General features: G+C 37.2%; 1 protein-coding gene and 1 long non-coding RNA gene across 8 annotated transcripts in view; one reads left to right on the top strand and one right to left on the bottom strand.

Moving 5' to 3' along the window:
- Nucleotides 1-14,079, bottom strand: part of SPAG16 (sperm associated antigen 16) — a 907,696-nt gene that overhangs the window by 645,464 nt on the left and 248,153 nt on the right. The gene's annotated exons all lie outside the window — the stretch shown is intronic.
- LOC119867956 overlaps nucleotides 3,943-14,079 on the top strand; it is a 32,452-nt gene continuing 22,315 nt past the window's right edge. For both annotated transcript variants that reach the window (XR_005385363.1, XR_005385364.1), the window contains exons 1-2: nucleotides 3,943-4,093; nucleotides 4,310-4,486. This is a non-coding gene — a long non-coding RNA (uncharacterized LOC119867956). The remainder of the gene's footprint in view (nucleotides 4,094-4,309; nucleotides 4,487-14,079) is intronic.

Genomic DNA, 14,079 nt, shown 5'->3' with positions numbered 1-14,079 from the left:
ACTCATCAAATGGAATCATCTCTAGTGAAGTCTTTCTTTTTGACTTATCAAATCCCATATAGAAAATTAATCATTTCCTCTTTCCTCAAAGTTTTGCCTATTGTTTTAGTAATTTCAGTGTATCATTTTAGTTGTCTTCCTCCTTTATGTTACCATGAACTCTTAGAGCATCATGTTGCTTTATTTTTAGTGACTAAAAAGGAAAGGAAATAAGTAATTGACAGTTGAAAGAATAAGAAGGAATGAACTAAATAATGAACAAATGAACTAAATAATGAAAAATGAACTAAATAATGAACAAATGAACTAAATAATTAAACAGTCCTGAGATCTCAAATAGACATACAGGCAGAAACAGCATGTCAATGAAACAGTCTGTATAATAAATCTGCCCATAGTATGAATACTTTAAACCTCACAAGTCACATACCTTTGTCTGTAGGCTGAAGTCAAGCTATCATACTACAAAACAATATGAAAGCTTCTCAGCATCACTGACACAATTCTTTCCTCCAGTCCTTCAATCACCAAAGTCCATTTCTCTTATCTTATAGTCCAGAAATGTCACCATTAAAACTTAACAGCATTTTTAGAAGTTCACTACTTTGTCTACACAGTTCTAGTCAAAGAGAAAGAATATAGGCCTTAGCACTGCCTCCAAATTGCCATGCACTGAATTGCTTAATAGACCAATGAACAAGACCGTGCTCTTTTAACACCAGTCTGAAATTACACCTCTCAGTGTTATCACAGCCAAGTTTACATAAATTTGTGAATATTGACTTATGGTTTAATTGTAAGATCAAGCTTTCTCTGCAACTAGGTTTCCAGCTTTTTTGTATGAGGTCAGGAAAATCCTGGCTGTCCTCCAGGATACAAATATTTCCAGTTTTACAAAAGCATCATGACACAATTTAGTGCCTGTACTAAATGGGGGTCCTGATTACTCCCAGGAGTCTAGTAAAGCACAAAGCAAATTCTAGCTTTTTGTGAATCCTCTCTGCACCTTTTAATACAGCTGGTCCTTTGCAATTTTTATGCACAGAAGCAGTTCAGTCTCTTTACTATCTTAATGAACTCTATGAAGAGTCACAATGCCCATCTATATAGTCATTATTCAAAGCAGTGTACAATTTCACCAAAGAAAAGGTATGTACCAGATTTAGAAAACTGGTTAAGGAGATATAAGTGCCTAATGCCTGATCATAGCACATTGCGCAGCAATTCATCCATTTTGCATATCATTATGATTTATAGAACAGCACAATCTGTGTTTTACTTATAATCTTTATCTTCTACTTCTTGACATGATTGCTTTGCAAAGTTTACATATCATAACTAGTCTTGATTCATTTTTGTGTGTGTGAGATTACATTTCTTCAAACGGTTTGAGTCACTTTGAATGTTGCTAGTAGGGATTTTTAAACAAATTCTTCCTATAGAAGTATTAAATCTGTTGCTTACCTCAACAATAAGGAAACTGGATTGACCCAACCAAGGTACTTGTTTTATTTACTCATTCATTTTTTTATTCACTCATTTATTCAAAGTGTGTCTACTGAACACGTCATATGTGTCATACACTATATTAGGTGCTGAAAATAAAGATATAACAAACAGTGCACCTAAGAGAAAGAGAAAGGGTGAGGCAAATGTACCTATATTATAGTGTTCTAAGTGCTATGACAGACGTAAGGCAATAACTTTATCAGAGGAAGTAACACACAAGCTAAAGGATTTGAGGGAATTAGAAAGGAGTATTAAATGTTAGCACAGTTGAAAGAGCATAGGTTTTGGTGTCAAAAACTTTTAAGACAAACTCAGTAAGTCACAACTGCAGACCTTGTCCTTTCAATAGCCTTATCTACAAGGGCAATGGAATGACTGGTCAGATGGCAGCACCACAAATCACAGGAGTCACTTTCTCAGAGCCACTGCTACCAAGGATTATCAATGTTACTAACTCACAGTTGTGCTACAGTATCTAGCCAAGTAACTAACAATATTTAGGGAATAAACCTGGGGAACTCAAAATACATTCCAGAAGATTCCTATGCAGGATGCCAAAAAAAAAGAGGTATAACAATTGACCATGTTCTTTGGAAACCAACACAAGGAGACAATGATGATTGGTGGCACAATTTAGTGCCTGTAGTCAATTGTGGACTGAGTATGATTTGCACTTACTACGCCTCGTCATAGAGCAGTAGGCCAGTCTGGTGACAGTCTGCTTTCAGACTCATTCCTTACCCCTCTATTTTGCACAAGGTTTCAGGGGCCTGATATGAAAGCTACTCTTCCCAGGGTCCCCTATCCGCTGACTCTCGCCTGGCTTCAGTCAAGGGAAAGTCCTTGCTAATTGGAAATGGGAGGGTGACAGGGAATGACCAGGATATTTCTTTCCCAACTACTCTACCATTAAGTCTCTAGCAGGTGTTGTGTCTCTGGCATGGCTTTAGTGCCAAACCTCAGGTACAGCTTCCTTCTTTCAGGTGTGTAGGACCTTCTGGACTCAGGAATGTCACTCACTCACTTTGTTCGTCCAGCCTGGCAGCTAGTCTGTCACTGCTTTTTCATTTGCCTCATTGTCTCATTTACTTTCTCAGTGTTTCTATCACTCATAAAATCACTGCCTTACATGAAATTCTCTCCTCTATGTTTTAAGTACTTTGTTTCTGTTTTCAAGGACTAACTGATATTGAGAACAAAGTCAAATCCTCAATTACACCATTTCTGAAGTAGTAATGGTAAATTTTATGAGTCTGTTTCTTATAGCATGCCTCCATGTGGGCTAGGACATAATATGAAAACACCATTCAATAAAAGTAATTCTATAGTTTTACCAGAAGCAAAATGATCTCAGACACCTAGCTTTAACACTTGTTAAAAAGTGACAATAAAATAAAGAATATCTAGAAAAATGGATAAAACTACAAACTATTCAGAAACCTCCAAAATATGTTTTCCTATACAATAAAGTTTTAAACGAGCACTAAAGAGCAGAGTATGTTTTCCCCGGCACTGCCTTACTCCTCAAGAGCCAGCTGACCTGGAGGTAACGTAGGTAAATGAATGGACTACCTAGGACATGATCCCTGCCCTCAAGGAGCCTACATTCAAGCAGGGAAATGAGGTGATAAAGAGGTAATAAAGAAACAAATAAATAAGAATGGTATTTAGAGTAAACAATAGAGGAAACTAAAACACAGCAATGGAATAGAGTGATGACAAGAGAGGTTGCTATAGTGATAGTAGAATGTCAGATTGGATGCTAAAGAGGGGACATGAAGCAGAGAACTGAACGATGAGAGAGAGAGATGACTTTATGAAAATCCAGAGTGAATACTACCAGCAAAGCAACAACAAGTGCCAAGGTTCAAATTGGAACAATCTGCACTGTTCTGGGAACAAAAGAGCCAAACTTACTTATTTTTTTTTTTTAAGATTTTATTTATTCATGAGAGACACACAGAGAGAGAGAGAGAGAGAGAGAGAGGCAGAGACACAGGCAGAGGGAGAAGTAGGCTCCCTGTAAGGAGCCTGATGCAGAACTCGATCCCGGGACGCCAATCATACCCTGGGCAGAAGGCAGGCGCTAAACTACTGAGCCACCCAGGGATCCCCCAAACTTACTTATAAACCAGAAACTTGTACTCACTAGTTTCTCAAATGGCAAAACGTTCAGAAACGAGTGCAAAAAACAAAACCAAAAATGAACCCTCTTGAAATTGTACTCAAGTGGCAATAAATGCATTTTTTAAAAATGGAGTATATAATACGAACAATATTAATTCCCAGAAAGCATTCTATGATTGATTGCAAACATACTCCTAGCTAACTATATTCAAGGACTTGCTACATTACTTGAGCACTTTTTTTTTTTTTTAATTTTTATTTATTTATGATAGTCACAGAGAGAGAGAGAGAAAGGCAGAGACACAGGAAGAGGGAGAAGCAGGCTCCATGCACCGGGAGCCCGACGTGGGATTTGATCCCGGATCTCCAGGATCGCGCCCTGGGCCAAAGGCAGGCGCCAAACCGCTGCGCCACCCAGGGATCCCACTTGAGCACTTTTTATGATTCATTGACAACTGTGAGTGTTTCAAATGTACTAATTCATTTAATTGTCACAACAAACTTGTAAGCATTATTATTATTATTATCTTCATTTAGAGCTAAAAAACTAAGACAGGGTTTAATTAACTTGTCCATAATCATGCAGCTGGGAAGAATGGGATAGGGCTTTGGACCCATCTGGCAAACAAAATACCTTCTTAAGCCATATAGTGTAGCTCCCTCTTCTCCACAGGTTGCCTTTCCAGGGTTTCAGTTATCCACTGGCAGCTGAAGCCCAGAAGAAGATGATCCTCCTTCTGACATATCCTTGGGTCAGGAGTAGCTTAATGCAATGTCACAATACCTGCATCCTTTACCTCACTTCATCCTGTCATGTAGGCATTTGAGCATCTCACATCATCACAAGAAGGTGAGTACAGTATTTTGAGAAGGACACGTTCACATGACTTTCATTACAGTATATTGTAACAGTTGTTCCATTTTATTAGTTACTGTTGTTAGTCTTGTACTATCCCTAATTTATAAATTAAACTTTATCAAAGGCACGTATTTTATAAGAAAAAATACATTATATGTACAGGGTTCAGTACCATCTGTGGCTTCAGCCATCCAATGGGGGTCTTGGCACATATCTGTTGCAGATAAGAGGGGGCTATTATATCAAGGTATTGTGGTCAGATGTGTCAGGGACTTGATTCAGACAAACCTGGATTCAAATCCCAGCTCTGTCACTTGGCAATTTGTGTTCTAACATAACAGTGCCAAAGGAGGACATAATTTTTATCATCGCAATTAACTATACCCCTACCTATATTTTTCGGTCTTTCAAGGCACTAGAAAGGAAACTTCAACAAAATTTTTATTTTTTATCACTTCCTGAAGCATCAGCATCTAGCACTGCCTTAGCCTAAGTTCTTCTTTTTAGAAGAATGTTAGAGATATATTCTTAGAGAACAGAAGACGTATATTCCATATAATTTTTGAAGATGCTTTTTAAAAATTCTGCTTGCTTCTAGAGTTACACGGGAGATTAATGTGTCTCCTAAATGGGATTTCTTGTTATTTTATTTTTTTTAATGATGATAAATAGCCTGAATTATTCTTCAACTATTGATATTCTCCTTTTAAAGGAAAAAATTACCATAATATAATTTGTTCAAGTACAAACATTTGTAATTTAGAATACTGATAATCAAAACCCAGAAAGCAGATATATTTCCTCTTGTAAATTCTACAAGGTTTTCAGACATATTAAAAAAATTAAAGATACAGAAAAATCATTTTTCTTAAATTGGTGTAAATATTATACCATGTTTTATATAATTACTAATTCAGCCTCATGTAATTAATCTAATAAACTACCTTTTAATTTTATTAATTTATTACATTGTTAAATATGTACAATAAAGGATTAATCTAATAAATTTAACTTTCAATTTAATTAATTTATTACATTGTTAAATATGTACAATAAAGGAATAGTACTGTATAATGTTCTAGTAGGAAGACTGATAAATGCCTAAGTTTCACCTTTGAGAGTATATTTACTATTACAGAATCTGGATTATTGAGAGACAGGTTAAGATTGGAAGAGGGGCAGATTTATTGATGTTTATTCTAGTATGTCTTGTTATGACTACATCTTTTTATGACTTTTGCTTTTAAATATTATTAAGTTGTGCATTAGTATAGCTTTGAAAAGTGTCTAAACTACTACTAGTTAATATTTATTACTAGAACAGTCTGCCTCTTCATCCATTTAAATTATTATTTATCAAAGTAGATCAAATAAATGCACATTTCCATAGAAGAAAGACTAGTTTAATTGCTCGGTAGAAAGCTACCATTTCTTTAGATTTAGACCGTGGAACAAAGAGCCTGATATAAAATGGGCATGTCATATAAAAGTAGAATACTAATAAGAAACCCTGACTACACCAGATAAGCCTAAAGGTAAATGTTTCATGAATATTTTCCAGAGTCATCTAATATGTTACTTGTCTATTTTTATTTTATCTGTTTCAAGGGAAGTATAAACACTCACAGTTCAGGCAAAACCATAAAATTTTACTTTCAATTTAGTGACAGTATAGTGAAAAAATTTCATATACATGAGAAACCAGGAGGCATTTCATCTTTTTTTCTCTAAAAAAAATGTAAGTGGCAGGTTTAACACAATAAAAAACACCTATTTGGTTTTTGTCCTAGCTTCCTGTTACACAGTCCCTAAAACTCTTGGAATCTCCAGAGTAATGTGTGTCTTTTGTATGCTAACGAGATGACTGGTGTCTGGGGGCCCCTAGATAGATTTAGGATGAATGCTGGTTACCAGAAAGACCAAGGCATGATTGGGGATTAGAACATTTAGTCTTACTTAGATCTCTTGGGAGAGGCAAAGGGGCTAGAGGCTGAGTTAATTACTAATGGCCAATGAATTAATGAATTGTGCCTATATAATAAAAACTCCTTAAAAACCTCTAACTGATTGGGTTCAGAGAGCTTCTGGATGGATGAACATATCAAGGCAGTGGAAGGGAGGCACACCTGAAGTGGATGTGGAAGCTCCATGGGTCTTCCCCACATACTGTGCCCCATTCATCTCTTCCATTTAGCTGCTCTTGAATTGTGTCCTTTATAATATATATCATAATAGTAAGTAATAGCAATAGTAAGTAAAGCACTTTCTTGAGTTCTGAGAGTTGTTCTAACAAATTATCAAATCTGAAGAGGAAATTCTAAGAATCCCTTGAATTTACATCCAATTGGTCAGAACTACAAGTGGCAATATGGGACTTATGACTGGCATCTGAGTGGGGGCAGTCTTGTGAGACTCAGACCTTATCCTGTGGGGTCAGCGCTATCTCTGGGTACTTAGGGTCAAAACAGAGTTGAATTTAGGACAACCAGAGTGTCCAGAGTTGGAGAACTGGTTACTGGTATGAAAAACAACGACAAAAACAAAACAAAACAAAACAAAACAAAACCACGTTTGGTGTCAGAAATGTTCTAAGCAAGAACAGCTTAGATGGGTTTATGCCTTAAATATCAATAAAGTAGCAATAAAACTGATTTTACATGAATAATCAATTCATAGAGGAAACAAATTCAGCATTTACCTTTCCATGACAACTTCCACACACTTAGATTCATCAGTCACAGGGTACAGAAACTCTGAATACAAAATATTAACATCTAGCAAATACAAGATATGAAAATCTTGTATTTTCATGAAAATGGTTTAATTTTTTAAAGATTTTTTTTGAGCAATTTAAACTCAAAATTAAGAGGAGGTGCAGAGATTTTCCTATACGCCCTGTCCCCTAATGTACATAGCCTTCTCCAATCTCCCACCAGAGTGCCACATTTGTTGCAATTGATAAACCTACATTGAGACATCATAATCAATGGTCAATCATCAACTAAGTCTATAGTTTACATTACAGTTCACTCTTGGTGTTGTACATTCTATGCCTTTGGACAAATATATGTATACACCTTTAGATACTGCCCTAAAAATCCTATGTGCTCCATGTATTCATCTCTTTCCCAATCCTGCTTCCCAAACTCAGGCAACCACTGATTTTTTTTACTCTTCCCATAGTTCTGCATGGTCTATAATGTCTTCATAGTTGGAATCATATCGTACATAGCCTTTTCAGATTGGCTTCTTTCACTTAACAATACACATTTAAGGTTCCTCCGGGTCTTTTCATGGCTTGATAGTACTTTTATTAATCCATTAATAATTAATCTGCTAATCTATTCACCCTACTGAAGGATATCTGAGTTGCTTCCAAGTTTTGGTAGTTATGAATAAAGCTGCTATAAACATCCATGTGTAGTGTAGGTTTTTATGTGGACATATGTTTTCAATTCCTTTTGGTAAATACCAAGAGGCACTGATTTGAATTTTCAAAGGGGTAAAAAAGAGAAAGATTTACAGATTCTTGATCAAAAAATTGAAGGCTTCATTTTCCTTCACATTCACTCCACACATGCCTGACTAACACATGGCATTAAACAAATAATTCCAAAGGAATTATCAACAGTTAAAGGTATGGAACTGCATTTCTTTTCTTAAATGTTGCTTTAAACTTATACTTCTTTAAAAATGCAAATTAAAAAACCCCTAAAAACAAAATCCCCAGTGAAAATACTAACTTGTTCATAAAAAGTAACTTTTCTTCTACCATAGTAACAGAAATGGAATTGCTGAGTTGGCATATTCCGTGGATTCTATTTAATGTGATCAAGAAAGTCCTGACTAATATGGTGACAATTTAATAAAGGTGATGTTCTCTGGGGGCCTTGGCGCTGAACACAGGTTGGAAGAGAATCACAATTTCTGATTATTTCAGATTTAGTATAGAAAAATCTTCTATTGTTCAAGTATATCGTTGAGTTAGGATGTTTGAGACATTTTGCATTTGAAGACAAGCCCTGGAAAGGGGCATGAGATAGTGAGTCTCTAGTAACCCCAAAGTAGAACTCCACTGGCTATGATTGCTCTTCCAGTGGTTCTGGGACTTCATCATGAAATAAGATATAGGAGATCTAACTAAAAATGCAGAGACCTGGATCTCTCTGAGTCTTAATGAATAGGAAGCCTGGGGTTTAGGACTTCGAATATGCATTTTTAGCAACTCCCCAGATAATTTTATCAGGAGGTCGATCTGTAGACATACGTTGAAAACAAATATATCCAATTTTTCTCTCCAAGCAGTCTCTCAAAGACTGAAAAAAGACCCACCATTGATATACAATTCTAGTACTTTAACTCTTCAGAATCCCCTACAATCTATCCTAAATTATCTTTTCAAATAGACCTCACTGTTCTGTACACAATGAATCCTCTCTGGTCATATTCATAGTCCCTCAGTCTCCTGGATCATTTTTATTTACTTTATTATCTCTCTCTATCAACTTTCTTGAAAGTCACATCCATCAATATGTTTCCATGCCTGCTGATACTGAATGATTTTCTATGCCCATTAAAAATCATCCATCTATCATAAAGTTTTTCAAACTAGTCAAAGAGTAGCCTTTTCTAATAACAAAACACATTCTTTCTAAAAATAGATTGACATTATATATAATATTTTGCTTTATTTATGAAGAATATTATTTGCCTCATTTTTTATCTTTACATAGGGTGATGTAGTTGCCAAAATAGATAGTAAACTCTAAGGGTATATGATCCTATAGGGTCTTTCTGTAACTTCAATGACTTAAATATACAAATAAAGCTCTTCTTGAAATATTAGAATATTGCTAGTTAGTAAAAATATACCTTATGAATCAAATACACCAATACACACATATATGACACATGAACATTTATATTTTAAATGGATCAAGTTAACTCATTTTATTATTATTAAAGTTAACTCATAATTATCCCCAAATGTCCTCAGTCTTATTTCTCCTGATTATAATTACTTTCATTTTAATATGTGTGTTTCTTTATGATAGAAAATGTCATAGTATTCTATTTTCTCTACGGGTTCTAATCCCATAAACGGAAGTATTTTGTATATGAATATTTTCACTCCCAAGAACATTAATACATGTAGAAGATAAATGATAATATATTTTATAGTACTGAGAAAATTAGAATTTATGCTACAAATGATAATATATTTTATAGTACTGAGAAAATTAGAATTTATGCTAAAAATGTAATAATTAAAATTAGATGATATAATCATTCCAAATTGATAATTAAATTTTAAATATTGGTTATGTCAGCAATTAGAAATCTAAGGATAATTAAGCCCACTTCAACTATATTCATTGATCTCTCTCCCAAACTTTATAAATGCATAGGATCATAAAATATTTATAGTAAAATTTTTAAAAATAACACTATTATTATAATATTTCCACTGGAAATCTATGATCATTCATGGTCAGAACTCACTGATTCACAAACGAAGATCAATTTAATATTGATCATTAATTCATTTTTTTAGAATAACTAATGAAATCTAAAATCTTTTTACTATCAAAATTGCAACTTTGGGGGGGGCGGGGCAAGGTGGCGGAGGAGTAGGGTCCCCAAGTCACCTGTCCCCACCAACTTACCCAGATAACTTTCAAATCATCCTGAAAACCTACAAATTCGGCGTGAGATTTAAAGAGAGAACAGCTGGAACTCTACGGAGAGAAGAGCTCGTGCTTCTAACAAGGTGGGAGGATGGAAAAATAATAAATAAATAAATAAATAAATAAATAAATAATCCAGTGGGGGAGGGGCCGTGGGGAGCTGGGCTGAGGCCGCGCAGCGAGAGCCCCCAGGACAGGAGAGCCCGGGCTGGGGGAGCGGGAACTTTAACAATCGTCCCGGACAGAAAGGAGCTGCAGGGAACTTGGGCAGGATCCCAGGAGGGGCGGTGGAGCCCCAGGCTCCCGGGGTCATGGACAGAGGAGGTGCCCGGGGGGGAGAGCGCGCCACACTCCGCGGGCCCAGCTCCCGGCAGGGCTGCAGCGCACCTGGTGGGCGGGAGCAGCTGGGCGGCGGCTCCCGGAGGGGCTGCGTGGTCCTGGAGCCCAGGATCCTGCTCTCCCCCGGGGCTGGCAGAGGCCGGGAGGGCACAGGACAGCGAGGACGCTCCTGCCTCTGGGCGCCCCCCAGCTGTGCAGGTCAGCGCCCCCAGACCCCGAGCATCCAGGCCCCTGCGGACTGGGAGCTGCGTGGTGCGGGCGGGGCTGACTCCAGGGCTGGAGGGCTGGCCGCCGCCTGGGGTTGTTCCTCCTGGTGTTACCCTGTGCCTGGGACTGAGCGGCCACCAGGTAACAGGGTCCTCACAGGATAAACAGCTCCCACTGAGCTGGGTACCTGGTGGGGGGTGGGGCAGCGCCCCAGGAGAACACACTTGAGAATCAGCACAGCAGCCCCTCCCCCAGAGACCAGCTGGAAGGACAGGGGAAGAGCAAGTTCTGGACCCAGCAGCACTGGAAAGCTCCAGGGGAAGTCTAGGGATTTACAGTATATAGAACCAGAGGTTACTCCTCCTTGTTTTTTGTTTACTTTTTGTTTTTTCTTTTTTTCTGTTTTTTTTTTTTTTCTATTTGTTTTCTTCCTTTTTCCAGTACAACTTGTTTTTAGCCACTCTGCACTGAGCAAAATAATTAGAAAGAACTCACCACAAAAGAATCAGAAACAGTACTCTCTGCCACAGAGTTACAGAATTTGGATTACAATTCAATGTCAGAAAGCCAATTCAGAAACACAATTATAAAGCTCCTGGTGGCTCTAGAAAAAAAGCATAAAGGATTCAAGAGACTTCATGACTGCAGAATTTAGATCTAATCAAGCCAAAATTAAAAATCAATTAAATGAGATGCAATCCAAATTGGAGATCCTACCGCCGAGGGTTAATGAGGTAGAAGAAAATGTGAGTGACATAGAAGACAAGTTGATGGCAAGGAAGAAAGCTGAGGAAAAAAGAGAAAAATAATTAAAAGATCATGAGGAAAAGTTAACAGAAATAAATGACAGCCTCAGAAGGAAAAATCTACATTTAATTGGGATTCCAGAGGGCGCTGAGAGGGCCAGAAGGCCAGAAAGCATATTTGAACCATAGCTAAGAACTTCCCTAACTTGGGAGGGAAACAGGCATTCATATCCAGGAGATATATTCCCCCCTAAAAATCAATAAAAACCGTTCAACACCCCGACATTTAATAGTGAAACTTGCAAATTCCAAAGATAAAGAGAAGATCTTTAAAGCAGCAAGAGACAAGAGATTCCTAACTTATATGGGGAGAAGTATTAGATTAACAGCAGACCTCTCCACAGAGACCTGGCAGGCCAGAAAGGGCTGGCAGGATATATTCAGGGTCCTAAATGAGAAGAACATGCAGCCAAGAATACTCTATCCAGAAAGGCTCTCATTCAGAATAGAAGGAGAGATAAAGAGCTTCCAAGATAGGCAGAAACTGAAAGAATATGTGACCACCAAACTAGCTCTGCAAGAAATATAAGGGGGACTCTGTAAAAGAAAGATGAACTCCAAAGAAACAATCCACAAAAACAGGGACTGAATAGGTATTATGATGACACTAAATTCATATCTTTCAATAGTAACTCTGAACATGAATGGGCTTAATGACCCCATCAAAAGGCGCAGGGTTTCAGGCTGGATAAAAAAGGAGGACCCATCTATTTGCTGTCTACAAGAGACTCATTTTAGACCTAAGGATACCTACAGCCTGAAAATAAAAGGTTGGAGAACCAATAACCATTCAAATTGTCCTCAAAAGAAAGCAGGGGTAGGAATCATCATATCAGATAAAGTCTATCTCAAAGACTGTAGTAAGAGATGAAGAGGGACACTATATCATAGTTAAAGGATTTATCCAACAAGAGGACCTAACAATAATTAATATTTATGCCCCTAATGTGGGAGCTGCCAAGTATATCAATCAATTAATAACCAAAGTAAAGACATACTTAGATAATAATACACTTATACTGGGATACTTCAATATGGCACTTTCTGCAAATGACAGATTTTCTAAGCACATCATCTCCAAAGAAACAAGAGCATTAAATGATACACTGGACCAGATGGATTTCACAGATATTTACAGAACTTTACATCCAAATGCAACTGAATACACATTCTTCTCAAGTGCACACAGAACCTCCTCCAGAATAGACCACATACTGGGTTACAAATCAGGTCTCAACCAATACCAAAAGATTGGGATTATCTCCTGCTTATTTTCAGACCATAATGCATTGAAACTAGAACTCAATCACAAGAAGAAATTTGGAAGAAACTCAAACACGTGGAGATTAAAGACCATCCTGCTAAAAGATGAAAGGGTCAACAAGAAATTAGAGAAGAATTAAAAAGATTCATGGAAACTAATGAGAATGAAGATACAACATTCAAAATCTTTGGGATACAGCAAAAGCAGTCCTGAGAGGGAAATACATCGCAATACAAGCATCCCTCAAAAAACTTGAAAAAACTCAAATACAAAAGCTAACCATGCACCTAAAGGAACTGGAGAAAGAACAGCAAATAAAACCTACACCTAGCAGAAGAAGAGAGGTAATAAAGATTCAAGCAGAACTAAATGAAATAGAGACCAGAAGAACTGTGGAACAGATATGCAAAACCAGGAATTGGTTTTTTGAAAGAATTAATAAGATTGATAAACCATTAGCCAGCTTTATTAAAAACAAAAGAGAAAAGACTCAAATTAATAAAATCGCGAATAAAAAAGGAGAGATCACCACCAATACCAAGGAAAAACAAATGATTTTAAAAACATATTATGAACAGCTATACGCCAATAAATTAGGCAATCTAGAAAAAATGGATGCATTTCTGGAAAACCACAAACTACCAAAACTGGAACAGGAAGAAATAGAAAACCTGAACAGGCCAATAACCAGGGAAGAAACTGAAGCAGTCATCGAAAACCTCCCAAGACACAAAAGTCCAGGGCCAGATGGCTTCCCAGGGGAATTCTATCAAATGTTTAAAAAAGAAACAATACCTATTCTACTAAAGCTGTTCCGAAAGATAGAAAGGGAGGGAATACTTCCAAACTCGTTCTATGAGGCCAGCATCACCTTAATTCCAAAACCAAAGACCCCACCAAAAAGGAGAATTATAGACCAATATCCCTGATGAACACAGATGCAAAAATTCTCAACAAGATAACTAGCCAATTGGATCGAACAGTACATTAAGATTATTCAGCATGACCAAGTGGGATTGATTCCCGGGATGCAAAGATGGTCCAACACTCGTAAAGCAATCAGTGTGATAGATCATATCAACAAGAGAAAAAACAAGAAGCACATGAGAAAATGCTCCAAATCACTTGCCATCAGGGAAATACAAATCAAAACCACAATGAGATACCACCTCACACCAGTGAGAATGGGGAAAATTAACAAGACAGGAAACAGCAAATGTTGGAGAGGATGTCGAGAAAGGGGAACCCTCTTGCACTGTTGGTGGGAATGGGAACTGGTGC

This window comes from Canis lupus, chromosome 37, assembly GCF_011100685.1.
Source record: "Canis lupus familiaris isolate Mischka breed German Shepherd chromosome 37, alternate assembly UU_Cfam_GSD_1.0, whole genome shotgun sequence".
Taxonomy (NCBI): domain Eukaryota; kingdom Metazoa; phylum Chordata; class Mammalia; order Carnivora; family Canidae; genus Canis; species Canis lupus.
The sequence above is the reverse complement of the archived record's forward strand: the minus strand, read 5'-3'. Positions and strand labels throughout refer to the sequence as shown.